The 13,297-nt window shown below is 40.0% G+C and overlaps 1 protein-coding gene across 2 annotated transcripts in view; it reads left to right on the forward strand.

Moving 5' to 3' along the window:
• Positions 1-13,297, forward strand: part of IFT57 (intraflagellar transport 57) — a 94,914-nt gene that overhangs the window by 13,200 nt on the left and 68,417 nt on the right. The gene's annotated exons all lie outside the window — the stretch shown is intronic.

Consider the following 13,297-nt stretch of genomic DNA (forward strand, 5'->3'; position numbering starts at 1 on the left):
TTTCTCAAGCTGAAAGAACTGAGGAAAAAATTCAAGCCTCAAGTTGCAATAGTGAAGGATTCCATGGGGAAAATATTAAATGATTCAGGAAGCATCAAAAGAAGATGGAAGGAATACACAGAGTCATTATACCAAAAAGAACTAGTCGATGTTCAAACATTTCAAGATGTGGCATATGATCAGGAACCGATGGTACTGAAGGAAGAAGTCCAAGCTGCTCTGAAGGCATTGGCAAAAAAACAAGGCTCCAGGAATTGATGGAATATCAATTGAAATGTTTCAACAAACAGATGCAGGGCTGGAGGTGCCCACTCGTCTATGCCAAGAAATATGGAAGACAGCTTCCTGGCCAACTGATTGGAAGAGATCCATATTTATGCCTATTCCCAAGAAAGGTGATCCAGCTGAATGTGGAAATTATAGAACAGTATCATTAATATCACACGCAAGCAAAATTCTGCTGAAGATCATTCAAAAACGGCTGCAGCAGTATATCGACAGGGAACTGCCAGAAATTCAGGCCGGTTTCAGAAGAGGACGTGGAACCAGGGATACCATTGCTTATGTCAGATGGATCCTGGCTGAAAGCAGCGAATACCAGAAGGATGTTTACCTGTGTTTTATTGATTATGCAAAAGATTTGACTGAGTGGATCATAACAAACTATGGATAACATGCGAAGAATGGGAATCCCAGAACACTTGTGCTCATGAGGAACCTGTACATAAATCGAGAGTCAGTTGTTCGGAGAGAACAAGGGGATGCCGATTGGTTTAAAGTCAGGAAAGGTGTGTGTCAGGGTTGTATTCTTTCACCATACCTATTTAATCTGTATGCTGAACAAATAGTACAAGAAGCTGGACTATATAAGAAGAACGGGGCATCAGGATTGGAGGAAGACTCATTAACAACCTGCCTTATGCAGATAACACAACCTAGCTTGCTGAAAGTGAAGAGGACTTGAAGCACTTACTAATGAACATCAAAGGCCACAGCCTTCAGTAGGGATTACACCTCAACATAAGGAAAACAAAAATCCTCACAACTGGACCAGTGAGCAACATCATGATAAATGGAGAAAAGTTTGAAGTTGTCAAGGATTTCATTTTACTTGGATCCACAATCAACAGCCACAGAAACCGTAGTCAAGAAATCAAAAGACGCATTGCATTGGGTAAATCTGCTGCAAAGGACCTCTTCAAAGCGTTGAAGAGCAAAGACGTCACCCTGAAGACTAAGGTGCGCCTGACCAAGCCATGGTATTTTCAATCACACCACATGCGTGTGAAAGCAGGACAATGAATAAGGAAGACCAAAGAAGAGTTGATGCCTTTGAATTGTGGTGTTGGCGAAGAATATCGAGTATACCATGGACTGTCAAAAGAAAGAACAAATCTGTCTTAGAGGAAGTACAACCAAAACGCTCCTTAGAGGCAAGGATGGCGAGACTGCGTCTTACATACTTTGGACATGTTGTCAGGAAGGATCAGTCCCTGGAGAAGGACATCATGCTTGGCAGAGTACAGGGTCAGCGGAAAAGAGGAAGACCCTCAACGAGGTGGATAGACACAGTGGCTGCAACAATGAGCTCAAGCATAACAACAATTGTAAGAATGGCGCAGGACTGGGCAGTGTTTTGTTGTTGTGCATAGGGTCGCTATGAGTCGGAACCGACTCGACGGCACCTAACAACAACAACAACATCAAAAAGTGACACCATGCTATTTACTGAAGGAAAAGACCATTGTCAAATGGATCTATTTAAAATATATCTTTTTTTGATGAGATAAATTAAAAAAGTCGTGGTAAAAATATATTCATTCATTCTGCATGTATTTATTGAGTACCTGTTATGTGGCAGGCACTGGTCTGGGGACACAGCTTGTCCAAAAGCTCTGTGGCTGGAATGAAGTTAGCCTGAGCAAGGAACTGAGAAAACACTACTGTGTCCAGAGCTACTGAGTGAAGGGAGGGTGCTTAAAATTAGCTGGGAAGATCATTTTGGGCATTTTAAGGAGTTTAGACTCTATTCTTTTCATAACATATTGGCTTTTTCCATTTAAGCTCAGAAATTTTTTAGCTCCACATATATTCTCAGTTGTTCACTTTCCTTATTCTACTATAGTGTCTTAGTTATCTAGTGCTGCTATAACAGAAATACCACAAGTGGATGGCTTTAACAAAGATAAATTTATTCTCTCACAGTTTGGGAGGCTAGAAGTCCAAATTCAGAGTGCCAGTTCTAGGAGAAGGATTTCTTTCTCTGTTGGCTCTGGAGAAAGGTCCTTGTTATCAGTCTTCTGCGGTCTAGTTACTTCTCAGTTTAGGGACGCCAGGTCCAAAGGATATGCTCCACTCCTGGTGCTTCTTTCTTGGTGATATGTGGTCCCTCTTGTCTCTGCTCACTTTTCTTTTTTATATCTCAAAAGAGATATATCTCAAACCTAATCCTGTAGGTTGAGTCCTACCTTATTAACATAACTGCCTCTCTAATCCTGCCTCATTAACATCATAGAGATTAGGATTTACAACACACAGGGTGATCACATCAGATGACAAAATGGTGGACAACTATAAAATACTGGGAATTTGTTGCCTGGCCACATTGACACACATTTTGGGGGACACAGTTCAATCCATGGCATACGGTATATCCCTCATTCCGCCATCTTTGCTGTTAACATTTCTCAGGAGATAACTGACCTTAGTGCTCAGCATTTCACTTTAAAGACATATCACGGAAAACCGTTAGGAAAAAAAATACACAAAAAACCTGTGAGTCACAAAGAAAACAGAGTGAGAGCAGAAGCCATGTCTTTTTTGTTCACACTCGTGTCTCCAACTTACTGTGCAGTGCCTGGCACACAGTAGAAAAAAAGATTTATTAAATATTTGATCCTAAAACGCTTCTGTTAGCACCTTGTCGTGTAACTTTTGGAAATTATAGCTACTGTTTTTCTGGGAACCCTTTAAAGATTAAAGCAGCATGATTAGGTATGTAAATTTAGAGAAATGATACTAAAAAACATCACACGAACTCATTTCTTCACAACCGTGAGGTAAAGACCTTCTACCGTCACAAAGACCAAACGGATGGCTTTCCTCAGAGTGCTGGCCCCAGAGGCTGTTCCTGCCTTCATGTCATATTTCTGGAATTTTCTTCTTTCTTCCTTATTATTCTAAGAGGCCCTGTTTACCTCTCCCAATCCTTCTCTAAGGAGAACTAGATCAGTGACACAAGCTATAGAGAAAAGCGTTTAGATGCTGAGATATTAGTGATTCCATTGCCAGAGTTTGTGGGGTAGTGTGAGGATGATAAAAATCATTCCTGGCATAATGGAAGTCTCCCATGCAGAAAAATTTGAAACCTTTAGTTTTAGACTGGCCAAATCAAGGCAAGGCATGTTGATAACTGTTAAAAAAAAAAAAAAATAGTGGCATAGTACACTCACCTGCTGTGTGTGATCATATCCTTGGTACTTGGCAGTGAGGAAACTAAGAGGGTGTGTCTTAGGCAAAGTAATGGTAGAAGAGTATTGAGTGCCTTCTGAAAATTAGTGAGATGAGAGTTCTAATTTATCTAAAAACATTTCTCTAACTTTGTTTATATCCTACCTGTCTTAGTCATCTAGTGCTACTATAACAGAAATACCACAAGTGGATGGCTTTAACAAAGAAAAATTTATTCTCTCACAGTGTAGTAGGCTACAAGTCCAAATTTAAGACATCAGCTCCAGGGGAAGGCTTTGTCTCTCGGCTTTAAAGGAAGGTCCTTCTCATCAGTCTTCCCCCGGACTAGGAGCTTCTCTGTTCAGGAACCCCGGGTCCAAAAGACGTGCTCTGCTCTCAGCACTGCTTTCTTGGTGATATAAGGTCTGCTCACTTCCCTTTCAATCTCTTCAGAGATGAAAGGTGGTATAGGCCACACCCCAGGGAAACTTCCTTTACATTGGATCAGGGATGTGACCTGAGAAGGGTGTTAAAATCCTACCCTAACCTTTTTTAACATAAAATTACAATCACAAAATGGTGGACAACCACACAATACTGGAAATCATGGCCTAACCAAGTTGGCACACATTTTGGGGGGACACAGTTCAATCTGTGAGACTACTACCTTTTAAATATCCTTATAATAATATTTAGTAACTTAAATACTTTTTCTAGTATTTACTATTTAAGATTTTTTTTTTTTTTTACCAATTAGTGTTCATTTCAGTAGAATTCAAGAAGTATTTATTGACCACCTATGTAACCAGTACTGTGTAGATTAGTATAGAAGCATTATAAATGTGTCTCCTCCCCCATGGGTATTGAGTCATTGGCGTTTCTGTCATTTGTGCTGGTTGTTAAGTAGAATGTTAGTACGAACACAGGATAGACATGACTTCCTGAGCTGCTTTTCAAAGATGTGCATTTATGCTTAAGATTTAAGATGTAAGCAGTTAGATCAGTTTTATCTGCTTCTTCATGTCCCATTGTCCCTCTCCGCCCAAAAAGTAAACTTCAATTGAGTGTGTAGAATCTGCATTTACATTGTTTCATATTTTGCTAAAATTTTTCCAGTTGGAAAGTTTAGCATACTTATCATCTCTTAGTGCTGTACCCTCAGTTTCTGAGTAGGTCTGGGAGGAGCCTCAGATTTTACAGTCTAACAAGTTCCTAGGTGATGCGGATGCTGCTGGTTTCATACCATACTGTCTTACTTGCTTTTAAATTCCTGAAGATAAGAATTATCTTTGAAATCTACCATTGCAGTTTTTGTATGAAAGTGCTCACAAACCAATACCCACTAGTTTATCTTTCCTTTAAAAGAGCATAAGACTTGAGAACCAGGCTCCATTGGTTTTATTCCCATGTTCTTAAGCTTGGGGTATTCTTATTAGACTTGTTTCACTTGTTACCAAACAATATATTAAGAGAAAGGGGAGCTGAAATTTTTCCTATATGTGTATAGGTACTGCGCAAATTCTGTATTTACTGTACATTGGGGAGGGGGTTGCCACTCAACAGATGCTTCCGCTCAACCTCCCATACGTCTGGGGATAAGGACCTGTTAGGAATCCACTTGAACCATCCTTTTGAAGAGATTTAGGGACCATGGGTGAGGGGTACTGATGGTCATTAACTCGTCAAGCTTTCTGCACCACCAGGACTCCAACTTACCAAGCTCAAGCATATGAAAGGTACTGGTTATTGTTAAGTGCTGTTGAGTTGAGTTGATTTTCGACTCTTGGCAATCCCGTGTGACAGAGTAGAACTGCCTTGTAGGGTTTCCTAGACTGATCTTTTTTTTTTTTTTTTTTTTAATTTATTGTGCTTTAGGCGAAAGTTTTCAAATCAAGTCAGTCTCTCATACAGAAATTATACACACCTTGCTGTGTACTCCTGTCTGCTCTCCTCTTAATGAGACAGCACACTCTTCCTCTCCACCCTGCATTCCCCGTGTCCTTTCAGCCAGCTGCTGTCCCTTCTTCCTTCTCATCTCGCAACCAGACAGGAATTGCCCACATAGTCTCAAGTGTCTGCCTGAGCCAAGAAGCTCAGTCCTCACCAGTATTGTTGTCTGTCTTACAGTCCAAGCCAATCCCTGTCTGTAGAGTTGGCTTCAGGAATGGTTCCAATCTTGGGCTAACAAAGGGTCCAAAGACTATGACCAACTGTCAGGGTCCCTCCAGTCTCAGTCAAACCATTAAGCCTGGTCTTTTTACCAGAATTTGAGATCTGCATCCCACTGTTCTCCTGCTCCATCAGGGATTCTCTGTTGTGTTCCCTGTCAGGGCATTGATTGGTGGTAGCTGGGCACCATCTAGTTCTTCTGTTCTCAGGCAGATGGAGTCTCTGGTTTATGTGGCCTTTTCTGTCTCTTGGGCTCATCTTTACCATATGTCTTTGGTGTTCTTCATTTTCCTTTGCTCCAGGTGGGTTGAGACCAATTGATGCATCTTAGATGGCCACTTGCTAGTGTTTAAGACCCCAGATGCCTCTCACCAAAGTGGGATACGGAATGTTTTCTTAATACATTTTGTTATGCCAGTTGACCTAGATGCCCTGAAACCATGGTCCCAGATCCCTATTCCTGCTACTCTGGCCTTCGAAGCATTTGTTTGTATTCAGGAAACTTCTTTGCTTTTGGTTTAGTCCAGTTCTACTGACTATCCCTGTGTTGTGTGTTGCCCTTAACTTCACCTACAAAAATTTATTTTTATCTAGTTAGTGAATATCCCTCTCCCTCCCTCCCCACCCTTATAACCATCAAAGAATATTTTCTTATGTGTTTAAACTTTATGTAGAGTTCTAGTAATAGTGGTCTCAGACAATATTTGTCCTTTTGCAATTGACTAATTTCACTCACCATAATACCTTCCAGATTCCTCCATGTTATGAAATATTTCACAGATACATCATTGTTAATTGTTGTGTAGTATTCCATTGTGTGAATATACCATAATTTATCCATTTATCCGTAGATGGGCACCTTGGCTGCTTCCATCTTGTTGCCATTGTAAACAGTGCTGTGGCGAACATGGGTGTGCATTTATCTGTTCATGTGAAGGCTGTTATTTCCTTAGGGTATGTTCCAAGGAGTAGAATTGCTAGGTCGTATGGTAGTTTTTATGGTAGTTCTAGTTCTAGCTTTTTTAAGGAAGCGCCCAATCAATTTCCAAAGTGGTTGTACCATTTTACATCTCACCAGCAGTATATGAATGTTCCAGTCTCTCCATAACCTCCCCAACATTTATTATTTTGTGTTTTTTGGATTAATGCCAGCCTTGTTGGGGTGCAATGGAATCTCATTGTACTTTTGATTTGCATTTCTCTAACGGCACTGGGTTTTGGGTAATGGCTAATGATCGTGAGCATTTCCTCATGTATCTGTTAACAGCCCAAATGTCTTCATTAGTGAACTGCCTATTCATATCCTTAGCCCATTTTTTAATTGGGTTATTTGTCATTTTTGTTCTTGAGTTTTTGCAGCAACGTGTAGATTTTAGAGATCAGATGCTGATCGGAAATGTCACAGCTAAATACTTTTTCTAAATTTGTAGGTAATCTTTTTACTTCTTTGGTGAAGTCTTTGGATGAGCATAGGTGTTTGACTTTTAGGAGCTCCCAGTTACCTAATTTCTCTTCTGGTGTTTCTACATTGTTAGTAACGTCTTCTGCATTGTAGAAATGTTTTGTATACTTTTATGCCATGTATTAGGGCTCCTAGCATTGTCCCTATTTTTCCTTCCATGATCTGTATCTTTTTAGATTTTATATTTAGGTCTCTGATCTATTTTGAGTTCGTTTTTGTACATGGTATGAGGTATGGTTATTGTTTCATTTTTTTGCAGATGGATATCCAGTTATGCCAGCACCATTTGTAAAAGAGACTGTCTTTTCCCCATTTAACAGACTTTGAGCCCTTGTCAAGTATCAGCTGCTCATATGTGGATGAATTTATGTCTGGATTTCAATTCTGTTCCATTGGTCTATGTATCTCTTGTTGTACCAGTACCAGGCTGTTTTGACTGCTGTCGCGGTATAATATATTCTAAAATCAGGTAAAATGAAGCCTCCCACTTTGTTCTTCTTTTTCAGTAATGCTTTACTTATCTGGGGCCTCTTTCCCTTCCATATGAAGCTGGTGATTTGTTTCTGCATCTCATTAAAAAATGTCTTGGGTATTTGGATCGGGATTGCATTGTATCTATAGATCGCTTTGGGTAGAACAGACATTTTGACAATGTTGAGTCTCCTTATCCATGAGTAAGGTATGTTTTTCCACTTATGTAGATGTCTTTTGGTTTCTTTCAGTAATGTCTTGTAGTTTTCTTTGTATAGGCCTTTACGTCTCTGGTAAGATTTATTCCTAAGTACTTTATCTTCTTAGGGGCTATTGTGAATGGTATTATTTGGTGATTTCCTCTTCAATGTTCTCTTTGTTAGTGTAGAGGAATCCAACTAATTTATGTGTGTTTATCTTGTATCCTGATACTCTGCTAAACTCTTCTATTAGTTTCAGTAGTTTTCTTGAGGTTTTTATGTGTATAAGATCATGTCATCTGCAAATAGAGATACCTTTACTTCTTCTTTGCCTGTTTGGATGCCCTTTATTTATCTAGCCTAATAGCCCTGGCTAGGAGCTCCAGCACAGGGTTGAATAAGAGTGGTGATAAAGGGCATCCTTGTTTGGTTCCCATCCTCAAGGGAAATGCTTTCAGACTCTCTCCATTTAGGATGATGTTGGCTGTTGGCTTTGTATAAATGCCCTTTATTATGTTGAGGAATTTTCCTTCTATTCCTATTTTACTGATGGTTTTTATCATGAATGGGTGTTGGACTTTGTCAAATGCCTTTTCTGCATCAATTGATAAGATCTTGTGGTTTTTGTCTTTTCTTTATTTGTGTGATGGATTACACTGATATTTTTTCTAATGTTGAACCATGCCTGCATACCTGGTATTAATCCCACTTGGTCATGATGAATTATTTTTTTGATACGTTGTTGAATTCTGTTGGCTAGAATTTTGTTGAGGATTTTTGCACCTAAGTTCGTGAGGAATACTGGTCTGTAATTTTCTTTTTTTGTGGTGTCTGTACCTGGTTTTGATATCAGGGTTATGCTGGCTTCATAGAATGAGTTTGGGAGCATTCCATCCTTTTATATGCTCTGAAAAATACCTTTAGTAGTAGTGGTATTAACTCTTCTCTGAAAGTTTGGTAGAATTCTCCAGTGAAGCCATCAGGGCCACAGCCTTTTTTTGTGTTTCAAGAAATTTGCCCATTTCCTCTACTTTTTCAAATTTGTTAGAGTACAATTTTTCATAGCGTTGTTATGACTCTTTTAATTTCAGTTGGGTTTGTTGTGGTATCGCCCATCTCATTTCTTATTCAGGTTATCTGCTCATCTCCTGTTTTTCTGTTGTCAGTCTGGCCGATGGTTTATCTTTTGTTAATCTTTTCAAGGAACCAGCTTTTGGTCTTGTTAACTCTTTCAGTTGTTTTTCTGTTCTCTATTTCATTTAATTCTGCTCTAATTTTTATTATTTGCTTTCTTCTGGTGCCTGAGGGTTGCTTTCGTTGCTGTCTTTCTATTTGCTCAAGTTGTAATGATAATTCTTTGATTTTGGCCCTTTCTTCTTTTTGGATGTGTGCATTTATTGGTATAAATTGATCTCTGAGCACTGTTTTAGCTGTGTCCCAAAGGTTCTGATAAGAAGTGTTTTCATTCTCATTGCATCCTATGAATCTCCTTATTCCATTGTTAATTTCTTCTATAATCAAATTGTTTTTGAGCAAAATGTCCAGTTTCCATGTGTTTGATTTCTTTTCCCTGTTTTTTTTTCTGTTATTATCTTCTTTGTTTTATGGCTTCATAGTCAAAGAAGATACTTTGTAATATTTTGGATTCTTTTAAGACTTGCTTTATAGCCTAATATGTGATGTAGTCTAGAGAATGTTCCATGTGTGTTGGAAAGAAAGTGTACTTGGATGCTGTTGGATGCAGAATTCTGTATACGTCTATGAGGATTGTGGCTTCTAGCTCTTCTGTGTCTTTATTGAGCTTTTTTCTGGATCTTCTGTCCTTCACCAAAAGTGGTGTGTTGAAGTCTCCTACTATTCTTGTGGATCTGTCTAACTTGCTTTTCAGTGCTCTTAGAGTTTGTTTTATGTATCTTGAAGCCCGGTTGTTGGGTGCATAAATATTTAATACAGTAATATCCTCCTGGTATATTGTCCCTTTAATCATTATATAGTGTCCTTCCTTATCCTTTGTGGTAGATTTAACTTTGAAGTCTGTTTTGTCTGAAATTAATATTGCCACTCCTGTTCTTTTTTGATTGTTGTTTGCTTGATATATATTTTTTTCCATCCTTTGAGTTTTAGTTTATTTGTGTCTTTAAGTCTAAGGTGTATCTCTTGTAGGCAGCATATAGATGGATCGTGTTTTACTATCCATTCTGCAACTCTGGGTCTCTTTATTGGTGCATTTAGTTGTTTTCTATTCAGCATGATTATAGATAGGTATGAATTTAGTGCTGTCATTTTGATGTCTTTTTTTGTGTTCACAGTTTTTTTTTCAATTTTTTGTGCTGAGTAGTTTTTCTTTGTAAATTGTGTATTTATCTTTTTCATTTTTGTTTTTGCTGAGTCTTTATGTCGTTCTTGTAATTTATATTGACGTGTAGGATTTTTAGTCTCCTTTATGGTTACCTTAGTATTTACCCCTTTTTTTCTAAGTTCAAGTCTAACTTTTATCTCCCTATATTGCCTTGATTTTCTCTCCACGTGAAAGATCTATGGCAACTTTATTTAGTCTGTCTTTATTGCTGTAATGTTGTCATCTTTTACATAAGGACATCGCTGATTCCCTGTTTTGAGCATTTTTTTATCTTGATTCATTTTTGTGATTTCCCTATCAGGGTTGATCTCTTGTTGCTCTGTCCTGTGTTCTAGTGTTGGGTTGATATCTGATATTATTGATTTTCTAACCAGAGAATCCTCTTTAGTATTTCTTGTAGTTTTAGTTTTGTTTTTGCACATTTTCTAAACTTTTGTTTATTTGGCAATGTCCTAATTTCACCTTCATATTTGAGTGACAGTATTGCCGTATATATGATTTTTGGCTAGCAGTCTTTTTCCTTCAGTGCTTTACATATGTCATCCCTTTGCCTTCTTTCCTGCATGGTTTCTGCTGAGCAGTCTGAGCTTTTTCTTATTGACTCTCCTTTGCAGATGACTTTTCATTTATCCCTGGCTGCTCTTAAAATTTTCTCTTTATCTTTGGTTTTGGCAAGTTTGATTATAATGTGTCTTGGTGACACTCTTTTGGCATCTACCTTCTATGGGGTTTGATAAGCATATTGGATAGATGTTGTCTCATCTTTCATGATGTCGGGGAAGTTTACTGTCAACAAATCTTCAATAATTCTCTCTTTATTTTTGTTATCCCTCCCTGTTCTGGTACTCCAATCACTTGTAGGTTATTTCTTTTGATAGAGTCTGACATGATTCTTAGGGTTTCTTTACTTTCTTAAATTCTTTTATCTGATTTTTCTTCAAATATGTTGTTGTAAAGTGTTTTATCTCCAGTTCCTCAATTCTGCTCTGCTGACTTTCTACTGAGTTGTCTAATTCTGCAATTTTGTTAATCTTCAGAATTTCCGGGTGCTGTCTCTGTATGGATTCTTGCAGCCTATTAATTTTTTCATTATGTTCTTGAATAATCTTCTTAATTTCCTTGACTGCTTTATGTCTTTGCTCCTTGGCTTCTTCTGCGTTTTGCCTGATCTCCTTCCTGATGTCTTAAAGAGTTCTATATATTAGTGTTTTGTATTCTACATCTGGTAATTCCAGTATACATCTTCATCTGGAAGATTCCTTGATTCTTTGTTTTAGAAGTTTGTTAAAGCAATCGTGGTCTGGTTTATGTGATTTGATATTGACCATTGTCTTCGAGCCATCAATAAGTTATTTATTAATTTATTTTATATTTGCTCACCATGCCCTAACTTCTTGTGTCAATATACCCAAATAGGCTACTAGAGTGAGCTAACTTGATTATTGGAGCCTTTGAAGCACTAATGTCCTCTCACCAGATGGCTAGAGCTGTTACCAGATATATAAACCTAGGAACCCATTCACTGTTCTTATATAGATTCAGCTCAGGTGTCCAGGTAGTTGGCCACCTAGTGTGTGGTGCAGGCTTTCACCTAGGATCTTAGAGAAGCAGTGGTGATTGGTGTATGCACAGGTTTCTGGTAGCAGCTGGGATCACACTCTGAGGAAGGCAGGGGCTGACAACCTTTCCCTGGGTGTCTGTGAGGAAGGTGCATCCCTGTTCTCTAGAGTGCTCTGGTGGGTGGGCTGTACAACTGTACCATAGGCACCCAGTGCTTTTAGCTGCAAGGACTGCGAGGCACCACTTATCTTTGGACTTCTGTCACAGGTGGCTAGGTGGCTTGGGTGGAGCCACCAATCCTGAGGCCCTGGCTGTGGGTAGCTGAGGACCCTGTTTAATATGCAGAGCTGTATCAAATTTCAAAAACCCACCTCTCCACCACCCAGCTGAGACAGTTACAGTCAGGCCTCACACAGATTCACGCTGCAATATAACAGTGAGATCCTGTCTGCTATAATGGGGCCACTTGGATCCATGCAGGGGTTAAAGACAAAGTCTGTGGACTACTTGTGCCTGGACTGGAGCCACTTCTACTCTGAATTTCCAAATCAGGGGAGTCAGCAGTGTATTTTTCCCCCGTTTATTAATTTGTTCCTTCTCCAAGGCCAGGAGAATGGCTCATGGAGTGGAGCAGGACCTATCTCAGGCCCAGGGAAATCAACTGTTAATGAAGCCAGCTGGGGCAAGGGTAAGAGGGATCAGATAGATGGGACAGAGTTACTTCAAAAGGAGGAGCAATTATATCCACGCAGGAAATTAGACAAAATCACTTCTTTTGTGGCGAGAGCAGTGTTGTATCTCAGATTCCGGAAGTGTGCATAGATTCTGTGCCCTGGCTCAGTTCTACTGCGGTCATGCCAGGGGATCAGAGCTGTGCCACCTCGCTTACCTTCTTTTACTGAAGTAGGCACGTCCTGAATGCCAGCGCCAGCCCCGCTACAATTGTGCCAGGGAATCGTGGGTGTGCCACTTCACTTGCCTTCTCTCACTGAAGAAGCCACATCCCCAAACACTACTGCCAGCCCTGCCGTGGTTGTGCCAGGGGATCAGGGGTGCGCCACTTTGCCTTCTTTCGCTGAAGCAGCCGCGTCCTGAACACTACCACCAGCCCTGCCATGGTTGCGCCAGGGATTTGGGCCCGAGGCACTCTCGCCAACTCAGCAACTCCTTGCTGCTTCTGCACTGCCTCTCCCTCCTCCTGTTACTCAGTCCGATTCCTTAACTTTGCCTTTGATGATCAGGGTTCCTAGTTTGTCGTATATATAATCGATTCACTTGTTTTTTGGGGGTCTTTTTTGTAAGAGGGACCATCGGAAGTGTCTGACTACTCTGCCATCTTGGCCCTGCCTCCCCTAGGCTATAATCTTTATGGGAGCAGATTTACAGGTCTTTATTCAGCCAAGCGGCTGGGTAGGTTTGAACTGCCAACCTTTTGGTGAGCAGCCGAGCACTTAGCCATTGGGCCACCAAACCCAAAACCAAACCCACTCATGGCGACCCTATAGGACAGGGTAGAACTGCCCAGTAGAGTTTCCAAGGAGCACCTGGTGGATTCGAACTGCCGACCTCTCGGGTAGCAGCCATAGCACTTAACCACTACACCACCAGGGTTTCTGACCCCAGGGC

Source organism: Loxodonta africana, chromosome 20 (assembly GCF_030014295.1).
Source record: "Loxodonta africana isolate mLoxAfr1 chromosome 20, mLoxAfr1.hap2, whole genome shotgun sequence".
Taxonomy (NCBI): domain Eukaryota; kingdom Metazoa; phylum Chordata; class Mammalia; order Proboscidea; family Elephantidae; genus Loxodonta; species Loxodonta africana.